Raw genomic sequence first — 18,345 nt, forward strand, 5'->3', positions numbered from 1 at the left:
ATCTTTAGGAGTCATCTCAGGGAATGAAGGAGTGGGAAGCTATCTAAAAGGTTTGCCCCCACCTTCCCCCATAAGGACTGTTAAAATGACAAGATTAGAATAAACTTTCAATTAATTTGAATGCTTGAAGACATAGATTATCATTTTCCCCACTGGTCAGCAGTTGAGGGTCATGGAGTCCAGTTCAGCTAACAACAAAATCAGGCACTTATAGTGTGAGTTTGAATGTGGCAGCCTGCTATAACTCAACCCATGCAAATGTCTTCCTTTCCCTCCATTGCCCACAGGTTCTTAAGCACCCATCTACCCAGGCTGGTGCCCCTACAAATTTATCATTTCCAATCTCTAGAGAAGACTCAAAATCTGTCTGGCTTATCTTCTTTTTCTTCTCTTCAGCTATATTAGAAACTGTTCCTCTTCTTCCAGTGAACCCATGATGACTTTCTTTGAATCCATGGTCACCATTCCTGAACCTATGGTCACTACCCTTGAACCCATGGTCATTGCCATGGACCCATGTTCACTATCTTTGAACCCATGGTCACTGCCCTTGAACTCATGGTCACTACTCTTGAATCCATGGTCACTGCCTTTGAAGCCATGATCACCATACTTGAACTCATGGTTACCACCCCTGAACTCATAATCACTATTCTTGAGCCCACAGTCATCAGTCTAGAACCACGGTTACTGCTCTTGAACTCATGGCCTCTGCCCTTTAACCCATGATCATCAACCTCCCTGTCCTACAATAACATCCCTCTAGTATTCTCATCCTTCAAAATCATGACTCATATGGGGATAACAGTTTCTGCCCAGTCTCCTTTTAAAGAGTCTTTTTCCACATTCAGACCTGTGCAATGTTTACAGGGGTCAGGAGCTGCTCTGAGACTCTGCTGCCCCCCATATATCTAAGTACTAGACTAGGAAAGACAGGTAGGGACAGCAAGTAGGGAAGGGCCAACAGCCAGCCTTGTCTCCTGCAAGTGGAAACAGTTCACCTGCTATGTAAGTGGAGCTCTGAGACTGTCCCCAAGCCTGCTTCCTTTTAAACAGATTGCTTTTGAATAACACTAGGGAATAGGAAAATTGGAAGATATGTTTCCCATTTGGCCTGAAAGTCCAAGTATAGACCAGAGCCCCAGAAATCTGTCATCAGAGATACATGCAAGCTGCAACCTGCATGGCACATCTGCCCCCTTGTATTTCCTTCACAGGTCAGAAGATTGGCCAGGATGCTGCTTGATTCTCTCTCTGGTGCAATATATGATCAAGATTTGGGAGGAGCCCAATGTGTGGTCACCCTGTATACGAGGACAGACTGACTGCTGATGAAATACCTGCCAGGGAATGGAATCTGGAGATTCATTCATTTCATTTGTTCCTTCATCTGTCAGTTTCTTTATTCTAGAGCAGTTATCTCTTAATAAGCACGTAGAATAAATAGCTTTTAATTTTCTTTGTTAGAAAGACAGAAGTTGATTAATGGCAAGAGAATTTGATTGAGAGCAGAAGAGTGGAGGAAAAGTCTTTCGAGGAGGCACTTTCCAGGAGGAAAGCCCTATCTGTGGTGCAAGTGAAGGGCATCAAGTGCAGGTAGCATATGAAGCCACAGCAGGAAATTGTTAAAGAGCCACCCTTGTGTGGATTCATTTCTCTCATGCTTTGAATTTGAAGCAGTAAATCCATTAGAAGCAAGAGCTTGGGCTGCCTGATGGAAATTAACCCTGAGAAGACTGAAGAGATCACCAAAAACCAGTATTCAGGGCTATCTGTAGGGCAATGAATGAACACATCAGACCTACACCAGTGTGGGAGCAGTTCTGGGAGCACATGAGATGTGTCTAGTGAGCCTGAGAAAGTTGGATTTTTAATTTACTTTCATTTAAATTACTTTGCATTTAAATTCAGACGGCTGCAGGTAGCTCATAGCCACCAAATTGACCAGGGCAGATCTAAAGGACTTCATGAATATTAAAATGATTTGAAGCTTATTATAATAGAAGAGAGGAATTTTTTTTAAAGTGTGTATTTGTTGATATACAACCCTATAATCTCGTTCATAGGCAACAAACAAACAAACAAACAAAATAAAAGCACAACAAACAAATCAGACTTACTGACAAGTCAAGTGCTGTTGGTGTTATCTCATTACCACTAGAAGCTGTTTCACCCCAGGGTCACAGGCTCCAGCTGAAGTTTTAAAATGCTACGGGAGAGCCAAAGTGTGCCCAGGGGTTGAAAGAGAAAGGGCAGAGTACAGATATCGGGAGAAAAGTTCAGGAGACAAAAGAAACTTGGTGGCACTAACAGAAAAAAGAACAGTCAGGGATTTTGAAGTGAGATGTGTTCCCTTTTCTTCATATCCAATGTCCTCTACTAATCATTAAGGAGGTCGAGGAGCAGGGACACAGCAAAACTAGGAGTGACAACCCTCTGAGTATTGAACATCTGCTGGGAAAGGTGCGGTTCCAGGCTATTCTCCAGTGCCATAGGACCAAAAGAGAAGAGATGAGGTCATCGGTGCCCTGGGCTGCAGACACAGGAGACTCACGATGGTGATGGGAAGACAGGGGAGTAGGCCGAGGGGCCTTTGGAGTGGCCTCCCTGCAACACCAGAGGCTTCCATTTGTTCCATTCCATTGTTGCTTAGTGAGGACATTGGCCTTTATATAGTTCTTGGTGCCAGGGAGGCAGCAACAACAAAAGACACCTGATATCTGCCCTCAAGGAACTAAAAGTCTACCAGGAAAGCCAGGAGTTAAATACATCATCATGTAAGATTAATTAAGCATACTTAATTAATCTCAGAGGCTGTGAAAGTATATGGTTGGCAAAGCTGACCCAATCATGATGGGCAGAGCCCAGTGCAAGCCTCCCGTAAGAAAGCATTTCAGTGAATACCCAAAATGTCTGTAGGTGTTCCCCAGAAGAAAGAAGAGCAGACTCAGAAGGGAAATCCTGTATAGGAAGCCTTGGAGATCTGAGAGACCCGTGTGGAGAGAGGCAGGGGCTAACACAGAACCTGCAGGCAGAGGGGTCATACAGGGCTGGAGCAGCCTGAAGGCCTGTGGAGCTACCTGGGTGGAGCACACCCATTTCTTCAGCTATCATGTCACACACAAAAAGGGACAATGGAAAGGTCAGCAAGGATTTGGGCAAAGCACATTGTAGGATAGTGGTGGTGCCATCTGTCCTGGCCAACTTTGTTTGACACCAAAAGCAAACGAATGCCACAGAGCCTGCTTTATCTGGAGTTTCATGGAAGAGCCCACTTTCTCTGGAGGTCGTATGGGAGAGCTCACTTTATCTGAGGTCCTATGGGAGAGCTCACTTTATCTGAGGTCCTATGGGAGAGCTCATTTTATCTAGGGTCCTGTGGGAGAGCCCGCTTTTGTGGAAGTCCTATGGGAGAGCCAGCTTTATCTGGGGTCCTATGGCAGAGTCCGATTTATCAGGAGTCCTGGGGGTTGCCCACCCCATGGTTTCCACCCAAGGTCATTGCACACCCGATGGCAGTGGGGTTCTTTAAGGCCACATGGGTAACAAAGGAACGTGAGTTTGGGGCAAAGACTTTGCTACAAGTAATCAACACAGACCCTGGTTTCTACATTCAAAATACCTGCAAATGAACAGGGGAAGCATTCGACTCTTGCCTTTACCCGAGGTGGGGAAGCCAAGGACATTTCTCCTAGCATTTCCAAAAGCTCCAGCTTCCTGCACATTCAACTGAGTTCTTCACAGTTGAGGCTTAATACTGGAGGCTTCCATACTCAGGGCTGCACATCCACTCTGCGATTTTGTGAATAAATCAGAAACATTACAGTCTGCTTGGATCTGCAGAGCTGGTGAGGAGAAAGAGCCTCGTACGCATCTCATCCTGGGTTAAGCCTGGGTTTGTTGCTGGGTGCTCAGTTCAATCTGCATTTCAGATCAACAAGAAAATACTTTGTAGCTTAAGTCTGTCCCAGGATATGGAAATATTTCCCTAGACAGTTACACTAGCAAAATGATTTGTTGTTTTCATAATATGCAAATTTAACTGGACATTTTTATTTTATCTGGCAACTCTCTGTTTGGGTGATGGGTGACATCTTACTGTAGTGCATGGGGGTGTAAAAGGCTTCTGGGAAAGATTTGGAAAAGGAACTGGTACAGCTGGGGGTAATCCCTACAGGAAGACCGTGGGGTTCCGTAGTTCTGTGGCTCTGAAATAAAGCACCAAAAAATGGCAGCTTCGTGGAAGCGTGGGATAGGGAGCCAGCCTAACCGTGAACCTTAGTTCTGTCGCTGTGTGATCTTGTGCAAGTACTTTGATTTCTCTGAGACTCAGTCTTCTCCTTTCCAATGAGAGCTCGTAACATTTGTTTATGAGATTTAAATAAAGATTAAAGTATGCAAAGCATATGAAACCTTGTAAATACATAAATTGAAAAAATTATAATAAAGAATGGTCAGAATTCTCCTGCGCAAAATGATGAGCACGACTGAAGAAGTAGGTTTATGACAAAACTGAAGGCCAGATGAAGTCAGTCATGCAGCTGTGGGGAGAGCTGGAGAAGGTGTTCTAGGTGCTTCCTGACCTGGCCCAGTGGACTTGGAAGTTGTCTCTAGCCTGTTGCTGTGGATTCTCACTGTCAGGCTGACCTGTGTCTCTCAGGAAATTGTACAATTTAACCTTGCACGACACAGGTTTGAACTGTGCAGGTCCACTTACATGAGGACTTTTTTCTTTCAATAAATATATTGGAAAACTTTTGGAGAATTGCTACAATTTAAAAAAATGCAGCTGAATTGAGTAGCTTAAAAATATTGAAGAAAACAAGAAAAAGGTAGGTATGTCATGAATGCACAAAATATATGTAGATACCAGTCAATTTTATCATTTACTACCATTAATTATGGAAATCTTATAAAAAGTTAAAATTTGTCAAAACTCATGCACGCAAATACTTATAGTTCATACATGGTGCCATTTTTAGTCCAGAGAAATGTAAACAAATGTAAAGATGCAATACTAAATCATAACTGCATAAAAGTAACTGTAGGACACACTGTACTACCATGATAACTTCATAGCCATCTTCCGTTGCTATTACAGTGAGTTCAAGGGTTGTCAGTGTCTGCTTATAATGCCCTGTGACACTAATCATCTCAGCATGGGCAGGACATCCCTCCAGTAAACTGCATATTGCAGAAAAAAGTGATTTCTAGATGTTCTCATGTAGTTTTCATCATGTTTAGTGCAATATTGGAAACCAATAACACCATAGGACCCATGCGAAGTGTCACTAGTGATGCTGGAAGTGCTCCCAAGAAGCAGAGAAAAATCATGACAGTACAGGAAAAAGGCCAATATGTATACCATAGACTGAGGTCTGAAGCCATGATTGCTCATTGTCTCAGGCAGATAATTCCTCTTGTAAACAGATGACATAAACTTATGGTATTGATAAATATGGTCCACTACTGTAAATGTATTTTTTCTTCCTTATGATTTTCTTAATAAACTTTTCTTTTCTCTAGGTTATGTATTGAAGAATACAGTCTATAATACATATAAAATATGTGTTAATTGACTATACTATCAGCAAGACTTCAAGTCAAGGTAGATTTTTAGTAGTTAAGTTTTGGGGGAGTCAAAAGTTATAACATGGATTTTCAACCATATGATGAGTTGGTGCCCCTCAGTTCCATATTGTTCTAGGATCAAATGTAAACACTTCTTGAGTAAAATAAAGAAATTTGAGTGAGATGTACTAAAAGGGATTCAACTGGCTTGGGTTTAAAAGTGTTTTAAAGAGTTAAAGCCATCAATCTATTATTTGCTTTGATTTAACACACAACTGGAACCAAAATAACTATGTGCATCTGGTGATGCTACACACAGATGATCTGAATTGGTAGAACTAGCCTGAGGTTTACCAAGGATATCGTAGCAAATGAATTTTCTGCAGTGCCTTCTTGGTGTGCACCGTTGTACCGGGAGGGGCAAAAAGAAATAGAGAGAGGAGGGGGGGCGGAGCAAGATGGCCGAATAGGAACAGCTCCAGTCTCCAACTCCCTGCGCGAGCGACACAGAAGACCGGTGATTTCTGCATTTTCAACCGAGGTACTGGGTTCATCTCACTGGGGAGTGCCCGACGATCGGTGCTGGTCAGCTGCTGCAGCCCGACCAGCGAGAGCTGAAGCAGGGCGAGGCATTGCCTCACCTGGGAAGTGCAAGGGGGAAGGGAATCCCTTTTCCTAGCCAGGGGAACTGAGACACACAACACCTGGAAAATCGGGTAAATCCCACCCCAATACTGCGCTTTAAGCAAACAGGCACACCAGGAGATCATATCCCACACCTGGCCGGGAGGGTCCCACACCCACGGAGCCTCCCTCATTGCTAGCACAGCAGTCTGCGATCTACCAGCAAGGCAGCAGCGAGGCTGGGGGAGGGGGCCTGCCATTGCTGAGGCTTAAGTAGGTAAACAAAGCTGCTGGGAAGCTCGAACTGGGTGGAGCTCACAGCAGCTCAAGGAAACCTGCCTGTCTCTGTAGACTCCACCTCTGGGGACAGGGCACAGTAAACAATAACAAACGCAGCAGAAAGCTCTGCAGACGCAAATGACTCTCTCTGACAGCTTTGAAGAGAGCAGTGGATCTCCCAACACGGAGGTTGAGATCTGAGAAGGGACAGACTCCCTGCTCAAGCGGGTCCCTGACCCCTGAGTAGCCTAACTGGGAGACATCCCCCACTAGGGGCAGTCTGACACCCCACACCTCACAGGGTGGAGTACACCCCTGAGAGGAAGCTTCCAAAGCAAGAATCAGACAGGTACACTCGCTGTTCAGAAATATTCTATCTTCTGCAGCCTCTGCTGCTGATACCCAGGCAAACAGGGTCTGGAGTGGACCTCAAGCAATCTCCAACAGACCTACAGCTGAGGGTCCTGACTGTTAGAAGGAAAACTATCAAACAGGAAGCACACCTACACCAAAACCCCATCAGTACATCACCATCATCAAAGACCAGAGGCAGATAAAACCACAAAGATGGGGAAAAAGCAGGGCAGAAAAGCTGGAAATTCAAAAAATAAGAGCGCATCTCCCCCGGAAAAGGAGCGCAGCTCATCGCCAGCAACGGATCAAAGCTTGACGGAGAATGACTTTGACGAGATGAGAGAAGAAGGCTTCAGTCCATCAAATTTCTCAGAGCTAAAGGAGGAATTACGTACCCAGCGCAAAGAAACCAAAAATCTTGAAAAAAAAAAGTGGAAGAATTGATGGCTAGAGTAATTAATGCAGAGAAGGTCATAAATGAAATGAAAGAGATGAAAACCATGACACGAGAAATACGTGACAAATGCACAAGCTTCAGTAACCGACTCGATCAACTGGAAGAAAGAGTATCAGTGATTGAGGATCAAATGAATGAAATGAAGCGAGAAGAGAAACCAAAAGATAAAAGAAGAAAAAGAAATGAACAAAGCCTGCAAGAAGTATGGGATTATGTAAAAAGACCAAATCTACGTCTGATTGGGGTGCCTGAAAGTGAGGGGGAAAATGGAACCAAGTTGGAAAACACTCTTCAGGATATCATCCAGCAGAACTTCCCCAACCTAGTAGGGCAGGCCAACATTCAAATCCAGGAAATACAGAGAACGCCACAAAGATACTCCTCGAGAAGAGCAACTCCAAGACACATAATTGCCAGATTCACCAAAGTTGAAATGAAGGAAAAAATCTTAAGGGCAGCCAGAGAGAAAGGTCGGGTTACCCACAAAGGGAAGCCCATCAGACTAACAGCAGATCTCTTGGCAGAAACTCTACAAGCCAGAAGAGAGTGGGGGCCAATATTCAACGTTCTTAAAGAAAAGAATTTTCAACCCAGAATTTCATATCCAGCCAAACTAAGTTTCATAAGTGAAGGAGAAATAAAATCCTTTACAGATAAGCAAATGCTTAGAGATTTTGTCACCACTAGGCCTGCCTTACAAGAGACCTTGAAGGAAGCACTCAACATGGAAAGGAACAACCGGTACCAGCCATTGCAAAAACATGCCAAAATGTAAAGACCATCGAGGCTAGGAAGAAACTGCATCAACTAACGAGCAAAATAACCAGTTAATATCATAATGGCAGGATCAAGTTCACACATAACAATCTTAACCTTAAATGTAAATGGACTAAATGCTCCAATTAAAAGACACAGACTGGCAAACTGGATAAAGAGTCAAGACCCATCAGTCTGCTGTATTCAGGAGACCCATCTCACACGCAGAGACATACATAGGCTCAAAATAAAGGGATGGAGGAAGATTTACCAAGCAAATGGAGAACAAAAAAAAGCGGGGGTTGCAATACTAGTCTCTGATAAAACAGACTTTAAACCATCAAAGATCAAAAGAGACAAAGAAGGCCATTACATAATGGTAAAGGGATCAATTCAACAGGAAGAGCTAACTATCCTAAATATATATGCACCCAATACAGGAGCACCCAGATTCATCAAGCAAGTCCTTAGAGACTTACAAAGAGACTTAGACTCCCATACAATAATAATGGGAGACTTCAACACTCCACTGTCAACATTAGACAGATCAACGAGACAGAAAGTTAACAAGGATATCCAGGAATTGAACTCTTCTCTGCAGCAAGCAGACCTAATAGACATCTATAGAACTCTCCACCCCAAATCAACAGAATATACATTCTTCTCAGCACCACATCGTACTTACTCGAAAATTGACCAAGTAATTGGAAGTAAAGCACTCCTCAGCAAATGTACAAGAACAGAAATTATAACAAACTGTCTCTCAGACCACAGTGCAATCAAACTAGAACTCAGGACTAAGAAACTCAATCAAAACCGCTCAACTACATGGAAACTGAACAACCTGCTCCTGAATGACTACTGGGTACATAAGGAAATGAAGGCAGAAATAAAGATGTTCTTTGAAACCAATGAGAACAAAGATACAACATACCAGAATCTCTGGGACACATTTAAAGCAGTGTGTAGAGGGAAATTTATAGCACTAAATGCCCACAAGAGAAAGCAGGAAAGATCTAAAATTGACACTCTAACATCGCAATTAAAAGAACTAGAGAAGCAAGAGCAAACACATTCGAAAGCTAGCAGAAGGCAAGAAATAACTAAGATCAGAGCAGAACTGAAGGAGATAGAGACACAAAAAACCCTCCAAAAAATCAATGAATCCAGGAGTTGGTTTTTTGAAAAGATCAACAAAATTGACAGACCGCTAGCAAGACTAATAAAGAAGAAAAGAGAGAAGAATCAAATTGACGCAATTAAAAACGATAAAGGGGATATCACCACCGACCCCACAGAAATACAAACTACCATCAGAGAATACTATAAACACCTCTACGCAAATAAACTGGAAAATCTAGAAGAAATGGATAATTTCCTGGACAATTACACTCTCCCAAGACTAAACCAGGAAGAAGTTGAATCCCTGAATAGACCAATAGCAGGCTCTGAAATTGAGGCAATAATTAATAGCCTACCAACCAAAAAAAGTCCAGGACCAGATGATTTCACAGCTGAATTCTACCAGAGGTACAAGGAGGAGTTGGTACCATTCCTTCTGAAACTATTCCAATCAATAGAAAAAGAGGGAATCCTCCCTAACTCATTTTATGAGGCCAACATCATCCTGATACCAAAGCCTGGCAGAGACACAACAAAAAAAGAGAATTTTAGACCAATATCCCTGATGAACATTGATGCAAAATTCTCAATAAAATACTGGCAAACCGGATTCAGCAACACATCAAAAAGCTTATCCAACATGATCAAGTGGGCTTCATCCCTGGGATGCAAGGTTGGTTCAACATTCGCAAATCAATAAACATAATCCAGCATATAAACAGAACCAAAGACAAGAACCACATGATTATCTCAATAGATGCAGAAAAGGCTTTTGACAAAATTCAACAGCCCTTCATGCTAAAAACGCTCAATAAATTCGGTATTGATGGAACGTACCTCAAAATAATAAGAGCTATTTATGACAAACCCATAGCCAATATCATACTGAATGGGCAAAAACTGGAAGAATTCCCTTTGAAAACTGGCACAAGACAGGGATGCCCTCTCTCACAACTGCTATTCAACATAGTGTTGGAAGTTCTGGCTAGGGCAATTAGGCAAGAGAAAGAAATCAAGGGTATTCAGTTAGGAAAAGAAGAAATCAAATTGTCCCTGTTTGCAGATGACATGATTGTATATTTAGAAAACCCCATTGTCTCAGCCCAAAATCTCCTTAAGCTGATAAGCAACTTCAGCAAAGTCTCAGGATACAAAATTAATGTGCAAAAATCACAAGCATTCTTATACACCAGTAACAGACAAACAGAGAGCCAAATCAGGAATGAACTTCCATTCACAATTGCTTCAAAGAGAATCAAATACCTAGGAATCCAACTTACAAGGGATGTAAAGGACCTCTTCAAGGAGAACTACAAACCACTGCTCAGTGAAATAAAAGAGGACACAAACAAATGGAAGAAAATACCATGCTCATGGATAGGAAGAATTAATATCGTGAAAATGGCCATACTGCCCAAGGTAATTTATAGATTCAATGCCATCCCCATCAAGCTACCAATGACTTTCTTCAGAATTGGAAAAAACTGCTTTAAAGTTCATATGGAACCAAAAAAGAGCCCGCATCTCCTAGACAATCCTAAGTCAAAAGAACAAAGCTGGAGGCATCACACTACCAGACTTCAAACTATACTACAAGGCTACAGTAACCAAAACAGCATGGTACTGGTACCAAAACAGAGATATAGACCAATGGAACAGAACAGAGTCCTCAGAAATAATACCACACATCTACAGCCATCTGATCTTTGACAAACCTGAGAGAAACAAGAAATGGGGAAAGGATTCCCTATTTAATAAATGGTGGTGGGAAAATTGGCTAGCCATAAGTAGAAAGCTGAAACTGGATCCTTTCCTTACTCCTTATATGAAAATTAATTCAAGATGGATTAGAGACTTAAATGTTAGACCTAATACCATAAAAATCCTAGAGGAAAACCTAGGTAGTACCATTCAGGATATAGGCATGGGCAAAGACTTCATGACTAAAACACCAAAAGCAACAGCAGCAAAAGCCAAAATTGACAAATGGGATCTAATTAAACTAAAGAGCTTCTGCACAGCAAAAGAAACTACCATCAGAGTGAACAGGCAACCTACAGAATGGGAGAAAAGTTTTGCAATCTACTCATCTGACAAAGGGCTAATATCCAGAACCTACAAAGAACTCAAACAAATTTACAAGAAAAAAACAAACAACCCCATCAAAAAGTGGGCAAAGTATATGAACAGACATTTCTCAAAAGAAGACATTCATACAGCCAACAGACACATGAAAAAATGCTCATCATCACTGGCCATCAGAGAAATGCAAATCAAAACCACAATGAGATACCATCTCACACCAGTTAGAATGGCAATCATTAAAAAGTCAGGAAACAACAGGTGCTGGAGAGGATGTGGAGAAATAGGAACACTTTTACACTGTTGGTGGGATTGTAAACTAGTTCAACCATTATGGAAAACAGTATGGTGATTCCTCAAGGATCTAGAACTAGATGTACCATATGACCCAGCCATCCCATTACTGGGTATATACCCAAAGGATTATAAATTATGCTGCTCTAAAGACACATGCACACGTATGTTTATTGCGGCACTATTCACAATAGCAAAGACTTGGAATCAACCCAAATGTCCATCAGTGACAGATTGGATTAAGAAAATGTGGCACATATACACCATGGAATACTATGCAGCCATTAAAAAGGATGAGTTTGTGTCCTTTGTAGGGACATGGATGCAGCTGGAAACCATCATTCTTAGCAAACTATCACAAGAACAGAAAACCAAACACCGCATGTTCGCACTCATAGGTGGGAACTGAACAATGAGATCACTTGGACTCAGGAAGGGGAACATCACACACCGGGGCCTATCATGGGGAGGGGGGAGGGGAGAGGGATTGCATTGGGATTTATACCTGATGTAAATGACGAGGTGATGGGTGCAGCACACCAACATGGCACAAGTATACATATGTAACAAACCTGCACATTATGCACATGTACCCTACAACTTAAAGTATAATAATAATAAATAAATTAAAAAAAAAAAAAGAAAAGAAAAAAAAAAAGAAATAGAGAGAGGAAACACATTCTCACAGTCAGGCACTGTGAGTGGTCCTTCTGCATCTTTGGGTGTTTTATAAATACAAATGTCCACAAACTCTTTGACAGTCTTCAAAAAGTAGACCCTAATTATCTTCTTGTTAAATGAAAGCAGGATTCAGTGAGTCATTTTTAACAAATACATGTGGGCAGAGGTGATGGTGTGTGACTTTTAAAACTAGGTCATACAAGCCATTGCATCTTCTTTTCTCTCTTACTCTCTCATCACTGATCCAGGGGGAGGTGGATGCCATGTTGTGAGGACACTCAAGCAGCTTTACAGAGACGCCCCTAGGATGAGAAACTGAGGCCTCCTGCCAACAGCCATAGAGTGCACCATCCAGTCCCAGTCAAACCTTCAGATGACTGCAGCCCAGGCCAACACCTTGATAGCAGCTTCATAAGAGACTCTGATAGTGGCATCACCCAGGTAAGCTGTTTCTGGATTCCTTACTCTCAGATCTATGGAAGATAGCAAATGCTTGTTGTTTTAAGACATTTTGTGATAATTTGTTGTGCAGCAATGAAAAATTAATACAAACAATAATAGCTAAGATGCATTGAGTGCTAATATGTGCCAAGAACTCTTCTAAACATTTCATACATATTAACTATTATTATTTTTTATTTACAGATGAGGAGACTGAAGTACAGGAGAGGTTACATAACTTATCCAAGGTGCGTACATACTAAGTGATCCATACATAGCTAGACTCTCTTTCTATATGCGGTCTCTCTCACACATACATATTTTACTGCAGTACTATCTGTTCCCCTAACTAGATTAGAAGTTCCATAATGTAGGGGAAGATATTCTGTTCCTATCATTGGAACCCAGCAGAATGCTTAAAAGACAGTATGCCTAAAATAAATATTTAAATAAATGAAATAGATGGATGATAAAGAAGTAAATTAAAAATTATTACATACCAACTCATTGTCCATGAAGTTTGAGCTTTTGGGTCTAACACAGACCCATATATGGGAACCTCAAGACTGGATGATAATAGTGTCCTTTCTTTCGGAATCTGAAAAATTGGACTTCATATTGTTGCCAATTTTAGATGCTCAAATCTAGCCCAGAAAGCCAATGTTTTACTAATTTGGGTCTAAATCCAACGAAAATTGGAAATCACCTAAATATCCAACAATGAAGTTTAATGAATTATGATACTTCAGTGCAATGTAATTTTATGCAACTACTAAATTATAAAACTATGTTGAATCAAGAAAATGTTTCAAACAATATTTAACTAAAATTAGCAGAAACAAAGTAAGATTTTGGCAAATTAATATTATATGTATTATTTAGTTACTAAAACTAATAAAGCATATTATTTGTACTTCATGGAGCAATTCCAAAGAGATATTTCTAAGTTCTAATGTTAGTAACATAAGGACAATTTTGTGCAAAATAACATTATTTTTAATTTTTGAGGCAAAGTTTCTCTCTTTTTGCCCAGGCTGGAGTGCAATGGCACAATTTTTCCTCATTGCAGCCTCTGTCTCCCGGGTTCAGGTGATTCTCCTGCCTCAGCCTCCTGAGTAGCTGGGATTATAGGCGCCTGCTACCACGCCCATCTAATTTTGTATTTTTAGTAGAGATGGGGTTTCACCATGTTGGCGAGGCTGATCTCGAACTCCTGACCTCAAGTGATCTGCCCGCCTCAGCCCCCCAAAGTGTTGGGATTATAGGTGTGACCCACCGTGCACAGCCCAAAATAACATTTTTTATTAAAAAACGGAAAAATATATTTCCAAGAATGACTCCTACCTTAAATGATAGTAAACACTGAAGAGTCATTTTATGAGAAACTTTGGTCTCATGTATAATACTTGAAGCAAACCTGGCATGTCAGTGAACATTGTATGTCATGCAAGTAGCATGACATGTCAGTGAGCATATGACCCAGTACAAAGCAAACAACTTAAGATTAGCATGTCCAAACCAGAGGACCCAGCATGAAGAAGCCTGGGACACAGCAGAGAGGAACTTCGAATATAGTCTGGTCAAACTTGTCACTTTATGGATGTGGGGGCCGACGCATAGAGAGGCAAAGGGTTGTACTTCCTACCAAACTGCTTTGAGGTGCAAGAGCTGAGACAGATGCTCAGGTGTCCAGAGTCTTAATTGAATGACAGAGAATGCAGCATATTCTATCTCATATATGTTGTATCCCATGATGGTCATATACTGTTATTACACTTGTTTTCCAGAGGGTGAAATTGAGGTGGAGAGAGTGACTTAATGTGCTGGTACAGAGTGTGCCATCTCATGTGTGACTACCTAGGCTCAAACCTTTCTCATACGTTTAACAAGTGTGTGACTTGGAAAAGCTGCTTAGTCTAAGACTCAGAGTCATCCATAAAGTGGGAACAAAATTACCCCTAACTCATAGAATCTGTTTTGAGGATCAAATGAGATAGCTCATCTAGAGCTCCTGGCAGAGCACCTGCACCTGATGATAATTTAATCAACATTAACTGTTATTTATTGTTTATGTGTCAGTCACAGAGACTCACAGTTTGGGATTCCAAACTGATTCTACAACTTCAAGCCTGACATTCTTTTGGAAATAACTCAGCTGTCATCTAGTGCTAATACTGCTATAAATAAGGGATGTGACCTTGAGTGGCTCATTTCCTTTCTCTGAGAGTCTCCCTGACCTTTGGGATGGAATGTGGGTTCTTGGGGCTGAGCTTGATGACCTCTGAGATTGCTTCTAGCTCTAGGATGCAACTGATTCATTTGTTCATTCATTCACTTGTGCGTTCCTTCCTGAGTGTCACCATGTAAAATGAGTGGACGTGGGAACATCTGAGTGCAGAGATGAACCTGCCCTAAAGGCAGATTAGATAAGATGTGTGCACAATACAACGCATACTCTGGTAGAAATTGAAATGTGCTGTCAGAGGAGAGAGAGAGAGATGCAGATCTTTAGGGCTTCAGAAGGGAATCTTCTACTTTGAGTGTGTGGAGGTGGAGGAGATTAAGTGGAAAAGGGAGCTTTCAGTGAAGAGTCAGTGGATGTGGTCATGTGGCATTTCAGACGGAAGAATGTATGCTTTCAAAGAAATGGAAACAGCCCCATGGGCCATGCAGCAGAGGAGCCAGTGGTCCAGATGAGCAGGAGGAACACTGGAAAACAAGCCTGGAGAAAGAGGCAGACCCACACCTGGAGGACTTCAAATGCAGGGGAGGTAGAATGATGTAAACTAGCACAGAGAAGGGATGGGCAGTCTGGAACAGAGAGGCCTGGGCTGCGGTAGATCTGTGAGAACAAGGATGAAGAGGATAAGGAAAGAAGGAGCCAGGAAAACTCTTCCCTTCTAACTGTGGGACCTGGGGACTGCGGATGTGGCTAACGTTGTTTGATAGCCCCAAGGAAGAGCAGGCTGGAGAGGAGAAACTGACAGAGCCCTGCTGGGAAACTGCTAAGTGTGGATGTGCATAGGACATCAGGCCAGGCAACGGCCAGGAGAAAAACAGACCCCAGGAGCCAAATCTCTGCAGGGAGGCCAGGGCTAACTGCACATCTGCTCAGTAATTTCTTCCTCAAAGCTTAGGTTTTAAATGAGCACAATTTTAGATTTACAAAAATATTGTGATGATGGTGCTGAGAGTTCCCATATACTTCCCACCCATTTTTCCTACTGTTAACATCTTATAGAAATATGATGTTTGCACAATTAATAAATTGTGAACAAAATTGATTCATTATTGTAAACTAAAGTCCATGCTTTGTTCATATTTCCTTTGTTTTTATCTAATGTCCTTTATGTGTTCAGGATCCCATTTCGGATGAACACTGTGTTACATTTAGTCACAGGATCTCCTTAGGCTCTCCTTGACTGTGATGGCTTCTCAGGCTTTCCTTGTTTTTAAGGATATTGACAATATTGAGTAGTGCTGGTCAGGTATATTGCAGGCTAATCCTCTATGGGAGTCTGTCTGAAGTTTCTCCCATGATTAGACTGATGAGGTGATAGGCTTTGGGGAGAAGCCCAACAGGGGTAAGGACTATCTTAATGACATTGTGTCTGGGATCCATGCTATCAACATGACTTGTCACTGTTGATGTTGACATCGACCACCTTGTTGAGGAGATACTTGGTGGGTTTCTGTGACATAAAGTTAGTCATTTTTCTCTTTTATACAGTAGTTTTTTGGAACAAAGTCATTGCCACACTTCCACACTACCACAGCCCACACTTAAGGAGTGGGATTTATGACCTACCTCCTTGAGAGGTATCTACATAAATTATTTGAAATTCTTCTCTACAGTAGATTTGCTTCCTTTCCCCCATTTATTTACTTATTCAGTCATGTATTTGTATCAATGTGTACTCATGCATAATTATTGTGCACTTTGGGTTGTAATTCAACACAACTCTATTTCATTGCTCCAGCTGTGGCCATGCAGAGCTCTTTTGTTTGGCTCCTGTGCCCTTTGCTGCACTCCCTTGCAGTAGTTTTGTTTGAGCACCTTACTCTCTGGCACTACAACATGCTCTAGGCTCCTCTTGGGTAATTGCTTTTCTGTCTTAGAATCAACCATTTTCCTATGAAATCATGAATCCTTTTACTGGAGAGTGGTTTTAGAAACCAAGATGTGGGTATGAGTTGTGCTCGTTGAAACTGAGATGTCCTTTCTTCTAGTGCTCTTAGCTGACAGAACAATGAAATATACATATGTATATAATAACATGTTTATACACACATGAATATTTATAAATATTCTCATGTCATGTTTTTGGGATGGGGTCTCACTCTGTTACTCAGGCTGAAGTGCAGTGGTGTGATCATAGCTCACTGCAGCCTCAACCTCCTGGTATCAAGCAGTCCTCCCACCTCAGCCTCCTGAGTAGTTGAGACTACAAGCACTCCACCGAGCTTGGCTAATTTTTTATTTTTAGTAGAAACAAGGTTGTGCTATGTTGTCCAGATTGGTCTTAAACTTCTGGCCTCAAGAGATCCTTCTGCTTTGACCTCCCAAAGTGCTGAGATTATAGGTGTGAGCCACCATGCTTTTCTGTATTTTTGTATCTGCATCTTTATTAAGTTAAACATTAATTCATATTGATTTTTCCAACTATCATATACTACCATGCCTGAGTCATTTGCACTCTTCCTTTGCTTATCTGCAAGGTCCACTCCAGCAGTGAGAGGCATGGCTCATCTCATCTATATCCAGCAACATTATCCTTCAAAATTAAGGAGAAATAAAAACTTTCTCAAACAAAAAGTAAAGCAACTCATTACTGGCAAACCTGTCCTCCAACAAGTTCCTCGGGTGGAAGGAAAATTATATAGGTGAGAAACTCAAATCTACATAAAGAAAGGAAGAGAGTTGGAGAAGAAATAAATGAAGGTAAAAGAAAATCTTTTATTGTCTTATTTTAATTGGCCTAAAAGATATCTGTTTAAAGTGAAAATAGTAACAATTATTGGATGACTGTGGCATACAAACAGTGAAATAAATGGATGACAGTTGTCGCCTCATGTCAAGGCCTGGATCTCCTTGACTGTGCCTGGAACACCCTTGTTCTCCACAGCTGCCTCTGCTATCATCCTCACAGCCTCTAATATGCTCTGAGAGAACAAGGTGCAGGGCCTGTTCCCTGCTGGAGCTCTTCCGTGTAAGCACATGTGTTTTTCTGGGGACCATTTGCCGAATTCACCTCAGAAATGAGCCCAGGTGCCCTCCTCTGACTGCCACTGAGTGACTTGGGGTACAGCCCTCCAAGCTCTCACGTATGGCAGTTGCTGAAGGTGTGTCGATTCCCCATTTAACTCAGTTAAAGGGGTGGGGATGACTGGCCCCAAGGATGTTCTCCTGGAGGAGATGGGGAAGAAGGGCCTGGCCTGCCACCCTGCACCATCCACCAGCACAATGCATTCTTAGTAGATGGAGGAGGGGCCACAGGGAACTCCAAGGATCTATGAGCGGTAACAATGCTTACCAAAAATTCCACACTCATGTGAATTTTGCCATCTGGGGCTCTTACCTCTTACACAACCCTGAAGGCCAGAGTGAAATGTCCCTGGAACTTGAAAACACATGTCTCTTCTGAGACTCAGAAGAAATAAATGGAAGAAATGTTTTCTCATTT

At 41.8% G+C, this 18,345-nt stretch overlaps 1 long non-coding RNA gene across 1 annotated transcript; it reads left to right on the plus strand.

The window, feature by feature from the left end:
* Positions 1-2,676: 2,676 nt before the first annotated feature.
* Positions 2,677-18,131, plus strand: LOC105486591 (uncharacterized). Its single transcript, XR_011608005.1, has 5 exons — positions 2,677-2,777; positions 5,527-5,608; positions 12,469-12,661; positions 12,866-12,909; positions 17,381-18,131. It is a non-coding gene; the product is annotated as an uncharacterized lncRNA (long non-coding RNA).
* Positions 18,132-18,345: the final 214 nt, after the last annotated feature.

This window comes from Macaca nemestrina, chromosome 9, assembly GCF_043159975.1.
Source record: "Macaca nemestrina isolate mMacNem1 chromosome 9, mMacNem.hap1, whole genome shotgun sequence".
NCBI classification, from domain to species: Eukaryota; Metazoa; Chordata; class Mammalia; order Primates; family Cercopithecidae; genus Macaca; species Macaca nemestrina.